General features: G+C 39.4%; 1 non-coding gene and 1 pseudogene across 1 annotated transcript; one reads left to right on the top strand and one right to left on the bottom strand.

The window, feature by feature from the left end:
- LOC124985536 (uncharacterized) overlaps positions 1 to 16,029 on the bottom strand; it is a 282,243-nt pseudogene that overhangs the window by 213,033 nt on the left and 53,181 nt on the right.
- LOC124986000 (U6 spliceosomal RNA) lies at positions 1,767 to 1,873 on the top strand. Its single transcript, XR_007108923.1, has one exon. It is a non-coding gene; the product is annotated as a U6 spliceosomal RNA (small nuclear RNA).

Below are 16,029 nucleotides of genomic sequence, written 5' to 3'. Positions count from 1 at the left end.
AGTACTTATCACTCTGGCTTCAGCTTACTTTCTTGTGAGCTTGACTGTGGGTTAAAATGCATTATGAATGACCTGGATTCTCCTAAATACACAACATGAGACAAAGACTTGTGTGTAGGTAGTTTATTTGGGAAGTGATCTCAAGAAAAAACAAAAAGGTACCAAAGAAGGAGGGGGGAAAACAACATTGAAAATCATAGATTCAGTCACTATTCCAGATAACATAAGTTCAATTTTACTGGCTTCATATAAAATGCATCTCGTCTATGTCTCCTTGCCCCATTTACATCTCTTGTTCTTTCCATTAAGTTGAATCCATCAAAGAGTTCCCTTCACATCAATGGTTAGTAGTAATCTCTAAAAAGATTTAAAAGCAGTTAGCTAGAGAAACAAGTCATAGTCTACTCTGTTGTACCTGATTCTTAGAAGGTAATGAAAATCAACATTTTCTTCCTCTACCTCCATTTCCAAATTGTCTTTGGTTCTGCCAGGACTTTGGACAGGTTAGGTTGCTTATTGGATGGTCATTATACTATAGCAATACATGTTTATCCGTGTTTATAGTAGCATAATTCACAATAGTCAAACTATGGAACAAGCCTGAATGGATAAAGAAAATGTGGTGTATAGGCACCACATTTATTCAGCCATAAAGAAGAATGAAATTATGTCCTTTGCAGGAAAATGAATGGAACTAGAGACGATTATGTTAAGCAAAATAAGTCAAACTCAGGTCAAGGGGACCCTGACCTTCTGCCCCAAGGGAACTGGATCATCATTTGCTTTACCTTTGCTGAGCCATGACTGCTACAATTGTCCATTCATCACTGTTGCTGGGTGTGAAAATACCAAAGATGCCCAGTGAGTCACCTGTATGCTAGTATTCTCCTTTTTGCCCCCAATGATCAGCAACAATGTTAGCTTCTCATAATGATCAGTCTCAATATCTCCTGCCAGAGTAATAACTCCTTCTTTTGCCTACTGGTCTTTGACATGGAGAACTCAAAGTGGCCAGATGGTGGTGGTAGCTTTGAGTTCTTTGAAACCGTTATGATAACTCAGTCACTAGTAGCTTCAAATTCTTTGGAACCATTATGATGACTCAGTCATCAAAAAATTCAAGGTTTCAAAGGAAGCACAAATTAGGAGTAGGAGACTGGCAGTATTGATGAGAAGACCTAATCCTACTTTGCTTTATGGGTTTTGACCTATCTGGTCAATGCATTAGTTTTTCATCACAGTGACAAAATGCCTGAGAAGAACTTGGAGGAGGAAATGTTTATTTTGGCTCATGGTGTCAGGTCTTAGTCACGGTGCCATTGCTTTGGACCTAAGGCAAGCAGAAAGCAAGAAAGGTGTGTTGGAGGAAAGTTGCTCAGTTTATGGCAGCTGGGAAGCAGAGAGAAAAAGAGGAACTGAGCTCAAGAAATACCCTTCCAGGGCACAACCCCAGTGACCTACTTCCTCCAACCGTGCCTCACCACCACCAGTTTCCACTACCTCTTGTCATCCATTCTGCTATGAATGAATTAATCCACTCATTAAATCAGAACCCTCATGATGCAATGACTTCCCTAAAGCCCCACCTCTGAGTGCTGCTGCATTGGGGACCTCAATACATGAGCCTTTGAGAGATACTCCAAACCACACAGTACTGACCATCAGGCAATGGGACATTCTTTCACAGAATTCAGTCATCTTCAGTAACTGCAGAACTGGATACCAAAATCTGTGGATGCACAAGTTTCCTAAGAAATGACATAGTAATACTCGCTTTGGCAGTACATAAACAAAAATTGGAATGAAACTGAGAAGATTCACCTGGCCTCCACGTGAGGAGGACAGACAAATTAGAGAAACGTTGCATATTTTTAAATTAAAAAAAAAAATGGTGTAGTATTTGTGTGCAACCTACATACATCCTCCCACATACTTTCAAATCATCTCTAGATTACTTGTAATATCTAATATGATACAAATGTTATGTAAATAGTTGTTGCACTGTATTTTTTAGGGAACAATGACAAGAAAAACAATTTGTCATGTTCAGTACAGATGCAATTTTTTAAAATATTTTCAATTCAAGTTTGGTTGAATCTATGTATGTGAACGCTGCAGATGTGGAGGGTTGTGTGTGTGTGTGTGTGTATGTGTGTGTGTGTGTGTAAGCTTTATCTTGCTGGAGGAAGGTCTGTATTTTTCTGTTCAGGCTGAGCTCAGAGCTGACTTTGGGTATGAGTCTGGAGGCAGTAGAGGGGCAGTGTGGGCATAAAGGACCACAGCATAACTTTGGAGATCCTTGCCTTAGGTGATGTTTACAGGAAATCAATCAGAACTTTCTCTCCTCTAGCAAGAGGAAGAGGTTGGTTTCTACAGGTTCAAATAGCTCAAGCAAAACAGGAACTCAAAATACATGGGCTTGTCAGCCCAAACATCCCCATTCAAGACCTCAGGACCTGACTTGTGTCACATCAAGATCCAGACTGAGACATGGGAGGCCAGATGAGGCTGTGCCTTCAATCTCCTAGGTAGCTCCACCATAATCTGTATAATTATTTTGGCCCCAAATTGTTCAATGCTAAACCTACTGCGAAGTTTCTACCTTTGCCTCAGTCTAGTCCACTACATGAGAGAATCTTAATAAATGTGGTGCTACTACATGCCAGATTATCACTTCCTATTTCTACCTCAATAGAGTCCTTATTGTTGTCTGACTGGGAAGGGATCCAGTCAAGATCCCATCCTGAGGGTCTGCTTCCCAGAACTTACCATCCTAGCAGAGATTCCCCTGAAAGCAAAGCCTGAGAGAGCAAAAGAGGAAGTTTGTGTTCAAGTGTATTATTGGGCAAGTGAACCGAAAAAGCAGCTCTATAGGGAATTGTAGAAGATGGAAGGAGCGTAAACCAATATTAGATACAGTATTGAGTTGGTCGCTGCCAAGGATAAAAGGTAACAGACGGTCCCAAGTCTTTGAAAAACATTTTATGGAATGCATCTTGGGAATGCCTTCCTGGAGGATAGAGGGAAAATGACACTCTTTAACCATTGGGCAAGGGTGGTCCTCAAGTTTAACTCATCCACTACTCAAAACATGCATGTATAAGAGACGAGACATGCCTTCATGTAGCCCATGCCATGATACCAGAGATTCTACAAGGAGGAACACATAAGAGATGTCCAGGGGGAATCAAGATGAGGTGCAATCTGGTTGTACTGACCGGAAACTGATCCAAGCCTCTTGACGTTCCTTGCTGCAGCAGCACTGGCCCCAACAGCAGGACTCAGAGGGTTCACAGAGGTCCCTAGGCAGTGGCCATTACAGATATTAATGGGATATTACCTAGCATTTTAAAGTATTTGAGTCTGGAGTTTTTTTCCCCTAGAATATCTAGTCATATATCCAGGAGAATAACCACATGGGTCTCTGTGCCTGTGCCTCTGCAGTGGACTGGAGAAGTCTCACCATGGCACAGGAAAGGAACCAAATGGGCCAAATCAGAGAGGTGGAGCTGGGGGTGTAGCTCAGTGGTAGAGTGCTTGCTTAGCATGTGCGAGGTCCTGGGTTCAATCCCCAGTACTGAAAAAAAAAAAAAAAAAAAAAAAATCAGAGGTATTTCCAGTATGACAGTGGCTATCTAACCTGAGCAGATTAGTGCCTAAGAGTCCCAGTTTCTCCATCTATAAAAGGAGGAAATATGAAAGCCATACTACCTACCTCATAGGACGGGAATCAAAGAGTAATAAATACAAGAGTTTTATATGGTGTAAGTGCCACACAGATATCATTTATGATAGTGTCAACCTTAAAGCTTCATCTTAGTGGCATGATTATTCTGTCCCCTTCCCCAGAATCAAAACCATACTAAGTCCAAAGTTTTTCATAAGAAAAAGCTTGACATGAGATGTATATTTGAGGAGAGGGAAAAAAAGAATAAAGCAGGTATGATGATAGTATTTTTTAAATGAAGCAAACATGTCCCAGTGGTATACTTTGTCATATAAAACGTAACCAGGGGCAAGGATGTGGATAAATCAGAACCCTTGTGCACTGTTGGTAGGAATGTGAAATGGTGCGCTGCTATAGAGAACAGTATGATGGTTCCTCAAAAAAAAAAAAAAAAAAAAAAATCCCAGCAGCTTTGGAGGTTGAAGCAGGAGGATCTTGAGTTCCAGGCCAGCCTCTGCAAAATGAGGTGCTAAGCAACTCAGTGAGACCCTGTTTCTAAATAAAATACAAAATAGGGCTGGGGTTGTGGTTCAGTGGTTGAGTGCCCCTGAGTTTTATCCCCAGTATCAATAAATAAATAAATGAATAAATAATAAAAATACAACTATCATATGATCTATCAGTTCCGCTTCTGAGTATACACCTAAAAAAATTGACAGTAGGGATTCAAACAGATATTTGTATACCTGTGTTCATAGCAGCATTATTTATAATAACCAAAATGTGGAAGAACTCCAAGTGTCTGTGAATGGATAAGCAAAATGTGGTATACGCCTACAATGGAGCATCATTTATCTCTTAAAAGGGAGGAAATTCTGACACACTTGACAACATGGATAGAAAGGAGGACATTATGCTAAGTGAAATAAACCGGTCACCCAAAAACAAATAATTCATGATTGTGTTCACATGAGGGATCAAGACTAGTTGACTCCCTAGAGACAGAAAGTAGAATGGAGGTTTCCAGGGGCTGAGGGAGGGGAGGGACTGGGAGTTGGTGTTTCATCAGTGCAGAGATTCTGAAGAAGCTTCCACGGACGGACAGCTGTGACGTCCGCACAACAGTGTGATACATAATGCCCCTCAACTGGGTACTTAAGATTATTAAGATGGTAAATTTTATGTCACGCATATTTTGCCACAATTTTAAAAAAATGTCACCAGGGATTGAAATAATACAGAAGGCCAAAGGGCGGTTTTCACAATAAGAAAACCCACTGCCTCAGGCCTTCGGGTCAGGTGACCTACAGCTTTCTGGAATTCTTGTCCTGGGCCTGTGTGAGGTTTGGGAGTGTGTGCAGCTGGGTCCACCCAGTGACCAGGACCCACCTCTCCTGGTTCTGAACACGTGCTCAGCTCGTAGGTGAACGTTTCCTGCGAGGCCTGGGGCACACACAGGGTCGGGGCCTCTGCCCTGCTCTGCATCCCTGTCGCTGCTCTGCCACTACCAGACTGGCTCAGGGAGGAGGGAAATCCTTTCCACAGAGCAGGGAACTTAAAACAGAAGAAGCAGAGGCCCAACTTGCCTGGCTCTGGAGTTGGCCTTCGCTGTCCGTTTCCCCCTCCCTCGTCAGGGTTCACTGAACACTAGCTGCAGTTTTGAAATGCTACCTCTATCCAGTGTGGATGACGCCGTTGGTCAGGGTTCTTGACTGCCTGTGATCTACCCTTCACTCATGGCTTAAAGACTTTGTTTTTTCTTCTGAAATCCACTTGCAATTTAGAGTACTATAGTTACTATCCTAAAAGACCCTGAATCTTGGCTGGGTGTTGCCTCAATGATTCAAACGCTTTTCTCACATTTGCCCTGAAGGTCTGTTTTGCCTCCTGTTGGAGTCCTCTCTACTTTTTGGTTTCTGGTGGCATGAAGTTTGGAAAATGATACAAAATCATAAATTCTGTTCCTTCACCTAAGGTAAATTCCCCCAGGCAATTATGTTTCCGATGGATGAAACAACAGTGAAATAAAAATGACTGCAAACTTCTTCTATGCTATTTGAATTTCAAATGCATAATGAGTCTCTTGAGAATGTGGCATTAATTTAGGACCATCAGTAAAATACTATGTATCTAAAAACATGTTCTTGTTTCCCTTTGCTTGTTTCATGTACGGGCAATGGAATAAACTTCAGTGATTTTTGCAAAATCTACTGAAAAGTGTATGCATAGATTTTAACACAATCTATAGCATACAAATGATCCTTCTCAGGAACCCAGCTTTACTAATGTCCCAGATAACCCACTTGTCACTTTATGTTATAGTTTCTAAAAACATAATCACAGGAGATCTTGCAAGAGATTTTTTAACAATGAGACTCCCCTAGCATTTTATCTAAGATCTCAGAAAGGCATTTCTCTGGAGAACCCTAAGTATTGACAAAAAAAAAAATTTAACCATGATTACAAAATTTGCACAGTGCTGGTATATTTTTTTCAGGCCTTTCATATTTTAACGAATTTGGTCCAAGAAAATTCATTTCTTCTTTTATTAGGCATTGATGTCTCAACGGGTGTTTTTTAGGCACCTCCTTTACACCAGCATAAAGTGACTGCAACAGTCACATTGGCTACAGTTCCTGCTCTTAGGGAATGTATATCCTAGGCAATTCCAGATTATGCAAGGGCCGTGGACAAATAAATAAGATGATACTGAGAGAAACTCGAAGGATTGAGTATGTACTTTGGACATGAGAAAAGGTGCTTTGGATGCACGGTTAACCCATGTTACAGGTCTCAGGGGAACAGCCTTCCAGGCAGAGTGAAGAGAAAGTGACACGTCACTAAAGCAGAAAAGAACTTGGCAATCCTATCTTTACACCATAACTTTTTTAAAATTTCAGGATTTTTTTAAAAGTTTTTTTTTATTGTATTTTTTTTAAAAAAACTCTTTATTTCCCCAGAACAGAATCATTTAGGATATAGAATTTAGCATCTTTATGGTTTCACATAGTAGATTCTATACACACATGTACATGTATGTATTTAGAGAGTTAACTAAAAACCTACACCAATTTATACTGCCAACATTGGTGTACAGAAAAGACTATTTCACCTTTTTAATGTCCTCTTAAAATTTTGCAAACTTGATAAATAAAAATAGCATATTTCTCTCCATGTTGTTACATTTTTAAATATAACATTGAAAAACACATGAGAATTTATGCAACATATATGTAAGCTATAAAACAATATAACTGTGCACTCATGACCCAACCCACTAAGTTTCATCCACTCCAACCCCTCCCCCAATGTCAGTTTCTCCTGAATTTTATGCCATTCGTCTCTTTCTTTCAAAATAACTTTATCACATACGTACACATAACTGAATAAAATATTGGCAAAGCTTCTTTTTAGCTTTAGAATGGACATCATACTAAATAGTGCTCTGAAACTTACTCTTCTTACTGGACATACTGTTTCAAGATTGATCTATGTTGTGGCACGTAATGGAGTACATTCATTTTTCACTGCTATACAATATTCCATTATTTTTTATTGGGTTGTTTTCCATTTTTGTTATGAGTCCATATGAACATTTCATAAAAATCCCTTTATCTATCAGAAAGTATTTAAAATAATGCTGAATATTTTCCCGTGTGATTGTATAAACAAACATTCCCACCAGCAGCATATAAGCATTCTCATTTATTCTCATCTTCTCCAACACTTGATATGGTCAGATTTCTTGATTTTTGGAAATCTAGTGGGTAAAATTATCTAACCATGGTCCTGCTTGATTTTTCCCTGGTTATTAATGAGACAGAGCACCTCTTCTTGTGGTTAGGTGCCAAATATTTTTTCTCTTCTGTGAAATACCAGCTCATGTCTTTTGTCTTTTTCAGTTGTATGTGGTAATCTATCCCATAGATTTGTAGAAGTTCATTGCATATTTGCTTATATGTATTAAAATACACTCCTTTTTTTTTTTTTTTTTTTTTTTCTTTTTGTGGTGGCGGTAGTTGAACCCAGGGCTCCCAAGTATGGCTTGACTTTCATTTTCTTTCTGCCATTTTGTAAAGAAGCCTTAATTTTTCAGGTAGTCAATTTTTCAAGTAGTCAATTTTTTTCTTTCATGAGTTAATGTGTCTTGTTTAAGAAATTCAAAGGTTAGAAGGATATTCTATATTTTGTTCTAAAAGTATTGAATTTTTGCTTTTCACATCTCAAGCACTTAATCAAGTAGAATTGATTTTTGTGTTTTGTGGGAGGTGAGAATCCATTTCAATTTTATCCATATGGATACTCAAATGTTCCAGAACCATTTATTAAATAATATTTTCTTCTTGCAATTATCTGCAGTGCTACTTCTGTTATATATCAAAGATCCGTAAATACGTGGGCTTCTTTCTGAGCTCTTTATTTTGTTCTGCTGGTCAATTTTTCTATCCCTGCACCAATACCTAATGCATAAATGCCACAAATTTATAATGTCTTTATATCACCTGGGAAAAATCCATCTACCTTATACTTCAGGGCTACTTTTGGCCCTTTTCTCTTTCATGTAAATTTTTGAAGCAATATACCAACTGTGGTGAAAATCCTGTTTAACTTTTATTTGGAGATAAATAATATGATATCAAGGATTCCTCTCCAAAAGAATGAATATCATTCACTTGACCTAAAGGTTTTTAATAATATTTTCCTGTGAGATCATATGATATTCTCTAGGTAGGTCTTGTACGTCTTTTTTACAGTTACTTTTAGTGTGGCAGCCAGTTGCTCCAAAAACTTTCATTCCCCTCTTCCTGGGCCTTTGTCCATCCAGTGAAAGATTCTGTTCACCCCAAGAGTGAAGGTAATCTCTAAGGGCCTCCTGCTTAAAGAAATGCTGTTTTCTTGGACTTCAGCTTTTCCACTGGAGTTGACCACAACATCGACATGGGAATGACCCAGACTTATCGGTCAAATGTGAACAGTGCTCTTTGGAACAACTTAAACAAAGTGGAAGGAAATTCAGCCTGGCCATCCCACCAGATAGACCAGACAGTGTAAAACTGTCCTTCTCTTCAGACCGCGGTATTTGGGGTATCTTGTTATGGTGCACTATCTTTTTATACACTATTAGGTTGTCATTAGTGATGTACATCTTAGAGTTTTCCATCTGTGCTTAAGAGTGAGGTTGAACTGTAATTTGCCTTTATTCTCATGTTCTGTTCTTGTTTTGACATTATAAAAAACATTAAGAATATTTCCTGTCTAAATTCTCTGAATTTACAGAAGATGGAGTGATCTGTTCCTAGAAAATTCAGTTGAGCTGCACTGTAAAATTATCTGTGTTGACTGTTGTTCTTCTTGGGAAGAATTTTTACTATTGAGTAATTTAATTACTTTCATACTCTCTTTGTTAATAAGTGATATTTCTTTTTTTTTAACCTGCAAATGCTGATTTTATTCTTTTTTATGGCTGAGTAATATTCCATTGTTATATATATACCACAGTTTCTTTATCCATTCTGGATGAAATTGGAGAATATCATGCTAAGTGAGATAAGCCAATCTCAAAATAAGCGCTATTTCAATGCAGCTTTAAGTTCCATGTCTTACATTGCTAAAGATGCTGATCATCTTTCCATATGTCTGTTGTGTATTTCCTATTTTGTGTTGCCCGTTTGTTGCTTTTTCTCCTGATCATTTGGATTAATTCCCCTTCCTCTCCTCCTATAGATGGAATAGCATTGTCCAGTCACCTTGGTTTTGCCCATATTAATTGCTTTGGCCAGTAGAAGGTTAGCAATTATGGTATAAGCAAGGGTTTTAACTGTACTTTCTTGGTTGCTTCATCTCTTGCTCTTTGGCCATCACGTTGAGAACCAGCCCTGGGCCATCCTTGGTCTTCCAATGATGAGAATGGAGTGGATCTGGACCCAATCAGAATTCAGGAGCCAAACCTACCGCTAACCTACAGTCTGAGGCAGTCACCATCCCAGATCCATCCAGCACAATCAAAGCAGAGTGTGAAAAAATGCTGCTGTTGTAAGTCATTGAGTTTTAAGGGGATTTGTTATGTGTAATTGCTGTAGCAATTCCCAATAAATGCAGCTATTTATCTCAGTGTTAGGAGAATTTCTCTTCAATTTTTAGGATTTGAATGTAATTATTCGCTATTGCTGTAACTCTTCTCTCCCGTATTATGCTTTGCCTTATATTTTGATGGTCTCTTAGAGTTTACACGAGGAAAGGTTCATTTTCAGTTAAATTTGTCTATATTTTTCCTTTGATATTTTTCTATTTTTGAACAATCCTTTCCAATTCTGAGATTTATCAGATAACCAATTTCACTTTCTGTTTTTCTAACACTTTAAAAATATGTAATTCTCTACTCTGTCTGGAGTAAGAAAGGTATATTAATCATTTCTAGATCCTCTTATTTTCTCCTGAGTTCAACGTAATAATGTGGGGGCCTTAAAATTAATTCTATTTCCAATTGGAAAAATGTTTAAGTTGAAAAATCATTAAGATTATATAAGTAATTACCCTTTTAGCTAGTATGTTTGTTCTCTACTTTAAATTTTTAATTAAATTAGCATACCAATTTAACTACTCCAATTACACTGTGTTTAGCCAAGCTGAAACTAAACTTTCAATTGCTGCCCAATTCCTCTAGAGAATTTAAAGTTTACCAGAAACTCCTAGTAATAATCTACATCACTCTTCTTTATTAGCCAAAATAATGTAGCTGCTTTAAAAAATATTTTTTCCAGTTTCTAGATGACCTTATGATGCTCTTGTCTGTGCAACCCAAAATTGAAGGATGTATATTTTATTATGAAAAGGACTAGAAAACTGTTGTGTGAACAGCAATTCTGACTGAAGTGTGCTGACATGGGTGGGACCTTCCCTGATTCTCCAGGTGGCATTTGTTGTGTAGACTCGCAGCAGTGTGTATGTGGGTCTCACACTGCAATGCACTTCTGTCTACATATCTGTTCACCCACTGGACCGAGCTCACACCATATTCATTTCTAGTTGTCTAACACCTTTCCTGGTACCTAGCACATAGAAGGTGTTCAGTCAAGATAGGTTAATGGATGATCAACGGATCGGAAGTTTGCACTGGGGGACGTGAAAGTGAACAGCCTCTTTACTTAGCTTCTATCCTCTGTCCAGAACAGTTAGACCATGACCGATGTGCAATTCATTTCAATTTTGTCGAAATGATCATTCCTCTATGTCTCTCACTCTTAAGTATTGTTTGGAAGTCCCAAACAACATAGGAAACAGGAAAGGGGGAATTCAAAAAGATTGTCCCCAGTTTACGGCAGGTCACATCCTTCCCCGGGCTGCAGTTTTACCATCTGTGAATTGCAATGTGCCATCACTTTATACAATCTGTTAAGTCCTCACAACTTTAATGCTCTACAAAACTAATCAGTTAGAGGCATTCATTAGGAGTCATCTTGCATATGGAAAGACAGGGGGCTTTGGAGTAAGTCAGGTCTGGCATTGACTCCAAACTGTCGGTTACCAGCTTCACAAACTTATACAATTGATTTAACTTCATTAACCCTCAGTTTTCTATGGGAATTATAAATACCTCCCTTACAAAGTTGCTGTGAAGTGTGAGATAAGGTAGATAAAGTTCAAACCACGGTGCTCAGCAAACGGCAGGGTCTAGCCAGGGACATGAATTATGTAAATCACACTCCTCTGAACATACCCAGAAGATGTTCACATTTACCTTTCACTTATGCTTTACTACCGCTGTGCACACACACAACAAAATAGGTAAAGACAGCAGAAGACCACCAAATGCAATGTAGTTTCTTCCTATGGTTCTCATACCATCATCGTTGCTATAAAAGAGAGAGAGATTTAATGGCTAAATATCAGTCTTTTTTTATTTTTTATTTATTTATTTTTGGTACGGGGATTAAACTCAGGGGCACTCCACCACTGAGTCACATCCCCAGCCCCCTTTTGTATTTTATTTAGAGACAGGGTCTCACTGAGTTGCCAGATCCTCCTGTCTCAACCTACTGAGCTACTGGGATTACAGTGCCCAGCAATATATCACATTCTTTATATTTTTCAATCATCAAGTAAATATTTCCCATGCACTCTTCCAATGTCCAATAAAATAAAAAGCCATCAGATATATAGAACTTAGAAATGGATTCAATAAATTCTTTAATCCTGGACAAAGTTACCATTAATGGGTTTGGCTTGCTCTGACCATTAATAAGTAGGCCCATTCCAGTAATAATTTTTAAATACTATAAAGAATATTTCATAGACAGTGAGCAGGATTACATGGTGGCACAATAAAACAGTACCAGCAACTGTTCAAAATGTTAGTTTCTGCTTCACTTTACAGCTTACAACTGGATACTAAAGTGTTGTGACTTCTTGTTTTGAGACACAAATTACCTACATAAGGATGATTCAATTTTAAATTTGTATATTCAAATCTACAGCAGCCTTCAAAAGTCCAGAGAGAGAAAAGCAATGATTAAATCAATGTCTAAGATCCGGTTTTGAAATTTCCTGGCATGGAAGCATTTTCTTCAGATTCTGAAGTAGAGCTAATACCCGGTCTGTCCAGCAGAGGGCAACAAGACCCACGAGACTGGTTGGTTTTTAAAAGACTTCACAGATGGTCAGCAGAAAGTGGTGGCCAAGAGGGATGACGCTCTATTCCTAATCAAAAGGACACCAAAGGGTATGAGTAAAATACAAATGCGGATCCTTTGTTCCAAAAAAAGGAAAAAGTTTTTGCTTGGTTCTGGAGTCTCTCTCCACCTGTCCCGCTGTCCTCGTTTTGCTAGTTAATGTCACGCGCCCTCAGGCATACCGGGATATTGTCAGGAGGGTCGCAGATCCGCAGCACCCTAGGAACTGACCGGTGACCAGGTGAGCAGAGGGTGTGTTCGCCCGCCCTCCAGCCACCGTGAGGGCTCTTGGGTGCAGGGCTGCTGCAGGTGACCCGCGACCGGGACGCGCGTCGTGCAGCAGGAGGCGGGATGGCGCAGGAACCCCGAGAACCCGGCTCTGAGCCTTCTGCACTGGCTCCATCGTGGGGTCGGACTTCACTTACAAACGCAAAGACAGAAAAAAAGTATTAAGCGTTTCCAGGTGATGGGCACAGAGCCTTAGAACCCAAAAGGCACCCGGTGGGAGCACACTGGTCAGTGTACGCTAAATCCAGTCTGTGCTGTCCCCTACGTACTTCGCAGTAACTGGAAGAAAGGGAGTTGTTAACGCCCGGTGGCGCTTACTAATGCCACTAATGCCACAGGTTCCTCGTCTCTCCTCCTTGTTCCTCCATGATCCTTGAACACACAAGGTTGCTTCCCATGGGGCCCCTAATTGTCGCTCCCCAGAGCCCCGGGACTCCTGCCTTTCTAGAATTGGCTCTGTGCAGATGTCACCTTAACAGGGAAACTTTTCCCAGCAAAAACAGCAGCCCCATCCAGACACTCTTCCCTTTAACCAGCTTTATTTTCCTCATAGCGCTTAACACTAACCCCCGAGGTGTTAGGTGATTTTTGTAGGTTGGTTGGTTTGTTTGCTCTCGGTCCATATGATCCCACCCATGTCCAAGAGAGCAGGGTTTGAGGTGTCTGGGTGGTGTTTTATTCACATCTCCAGGTCCTAGAACCGCGTCTAGCCTGTGTGAACACTCAAATGTTGAAATAAGAGTACTGGTCTTGACAACTCATCTGCCTGAAAGCAGAGCAGACAGCGCGATGTGCCAAAACACAAACCCTGGCAGGTCCTGCTACCGGGCAGGGTCAGGTGAGTGGCTTGGGTGGGAAAGAAGATGTCTTTACTTGTATGCAGGTTTCCTCTAAAGAGCAAAGCCAACTTCACATAGCGTCTTTAAATTTTCCCATCTCCTAGTCTGTGATATTTTTATGACATCCAGAGTGATTTGGTCACACCCTTTACAGATGAAATAAATAAGGCCCAGAGAAGTGAATACTCTTAAAGTCACAGCAGTTCAAGGTGGTGGAACCAAACAACATAAAAATCCAAGACTCCTGAGTTTAATCTTTGAACTTTTTTCAGAGATCAAACTGTGATTTCAATGTGTTGGTCTGCAACCTAAGCATAATAGTTTTATTCTGGGGTGACGAGACAGCCAATAAGCACTTCTGCCCCCAACAATTCTACTTAATGGCCCAGCACCTTGGGACTTGAGTTCACTTGTTTGCAGAGATCAGTCAGCTTTTCCTGGGGTTCAGTGCACAGTCAGCATATTAATAATTATTTATTAATAAGACCAAGCACATGATGTTTCTAGCAATTGCATGTTGAACGTGAAGAGAAAATAGAGGGCAGTGCACTGTGTATTGCAAAACATTGCAATAGGCATATTCTAAGTTATGTGACTCTGAGCTCTTGCTTCCTAAATGATCATTGATCTCTGGCCCCTGTGGAGTTCATTGTCTAGCCCTGAGCAAAGCACTTGTTCCAGCCCATATACTGTAGCTAATTAGCCACAACTACATTTCACACGAGGGTTTCCTTTGTGCTGAACTTTAATATTCAGCAGGAGGATAGACGCTGCATTCCTTTAATTGAGTCTTCCTAATTAAATTGCAAATTGTGATTGCTTCTTCCTCTAGAAATGAAGATCTTAGATTTCATTTGAGTTTCTATGCTTGTTTTATCCTAGCCATTTTTAAAACCTTGATACAATGAAGTAACCAAATAGACTACACTATTCATAATGTTTAGATAAGTATCGAACTTCCTATTTGATAATAATCATCATAACATGATTACCTAGTAGTGTCTGATGTGTAAGTATTATAAAAAGGACAAGAATCATATTACTTCAGTTGAAGCAGACAAAACCAAATATATCCTACTCTTGTCTATGAACCACCAGCTTCTCATTGGAAATTCCATCTGACTTTATATAACTTAAAAGAAGATTATGAAGATGAGCCCTCTCAGAAAAAAAAATAAATTATATCGAATAAATTTTGGCAGCAAATATACAATGTTAATAATATTATTATTTACAGCATGCCTATAAATAACAGATTGGTAAAAATGATGAGATTCATAGAACACAAAATTTTTAAATTGGGAGAGATCCCAAAGATGATCTGATTCAAATTCATTTTACAGAAGCATCAACAAAAATGCAGAAATATCAAATTATCAGAGTTTCAGTTACCTATTTTAACATTATTTCTACAATGAAGTCTTTCCTAGGATAAAATCCAGTAATCAATTATAAAGAGGAATTGAATCCTGCTACTAACTCATTTAGTATCATCACAATAGTGAGGCAACTGTTATCTCTTTTCTGGTCTCCAGATTATTTAAAGAGGTTCCTTTAACTCCTCTTAATACATCAGGCTTCCTAGACCCTTCGCCACCCTGATTACCTGGGATGTGGTTTAAATCGTCAGGGTCCTTCAAAATAAGTGAGCTTCCATTCTCAGCCTTCTTCCCCTCATCCTAGGGAGCTTTGTGGTTGTCCCTGTCTCTAAATCCAGATAGACCTAATCAATAGAACCAAAATCACATCCAATTTGGGAAAATCTGCCATAGTTAAAACCCCTGGGCCTCTTCTAATAAAAGGGCGGTAAATCAGGGAGAGCAGTTCTGTCTGCTTCAAATCTGCTTTTCTGACTTCTGCAACAGCATCACAATTTTGCTTTGGGGAATTATTAATCTATTCATTGCGAGGCACTGTTAATGCAGAGGCTCTGAGCTACTCTGGCCATGAGTTGCACTTCTGACTCCAGCTAGACCAACCCATTGCTCCCTAACTCCCCCACCCCTGCCTGTCTGTTTCTCCTCCTAACCCACCAACTTGACCCTGGAGATACTAATTGCAGCTCACTGATTCCAGTGGAAATGTTGAAAAGAAAGGGTCGCTTTTGGTTTTCTGGATCCTCAAAGTTATTCTGGCTTTGGAGGTTCCAAATCTTGGTTATTGGGCTTTTCCTTTGAGTCTATGAATAACTCGACATCTTCCCAGGAATTCCCTCTTTCTGCATTTTGTTAAAGTCAGTGTCAGTTGCTATTAACCAAAATCTCTACCTGGCACACCTGGCCCGCAGTCTGAATGTTTCTGCAGTATTTGTTTCCTTTATGTTTCTGCCCCTTACCCTTCATCTAGCCACCCTGTTCTCTGGTAGAACCAAGAACTGTGTTGGTAACCTGCAAAACTCTCAAGAAATACACGTTAAATGACCAACAGTTTCCTAAACAATCCTGTTGTCAAATCCAAGTGCCTTGGGATGACAAACTGAAGAAATGAGACTTTTTTTAGTCAATTCTTTTAAAACATAAAGAAGAAAAAGAAATGGGAAGGGAGAATCTACACAAGAGTATTTAAA

The sequence above is a fragment of the Sciurus carolinensis genome, chromosome 5 (assembly GCF_902686445.1).
Source record: "Sciurus carolinensis chromosome 5, mSciCar1.2, whole genome shotgun sequence".
NCBI lineage: Eukaryota > Metazoa > Chordata > Mammalia > Rodentia > Sciuridae > Sciurus > Sciurus carolinensis.
Note: the sequence above shows the minus strand (reverse complement) of the source record. Positions and strands in the feature narration are given on the sequence as shown.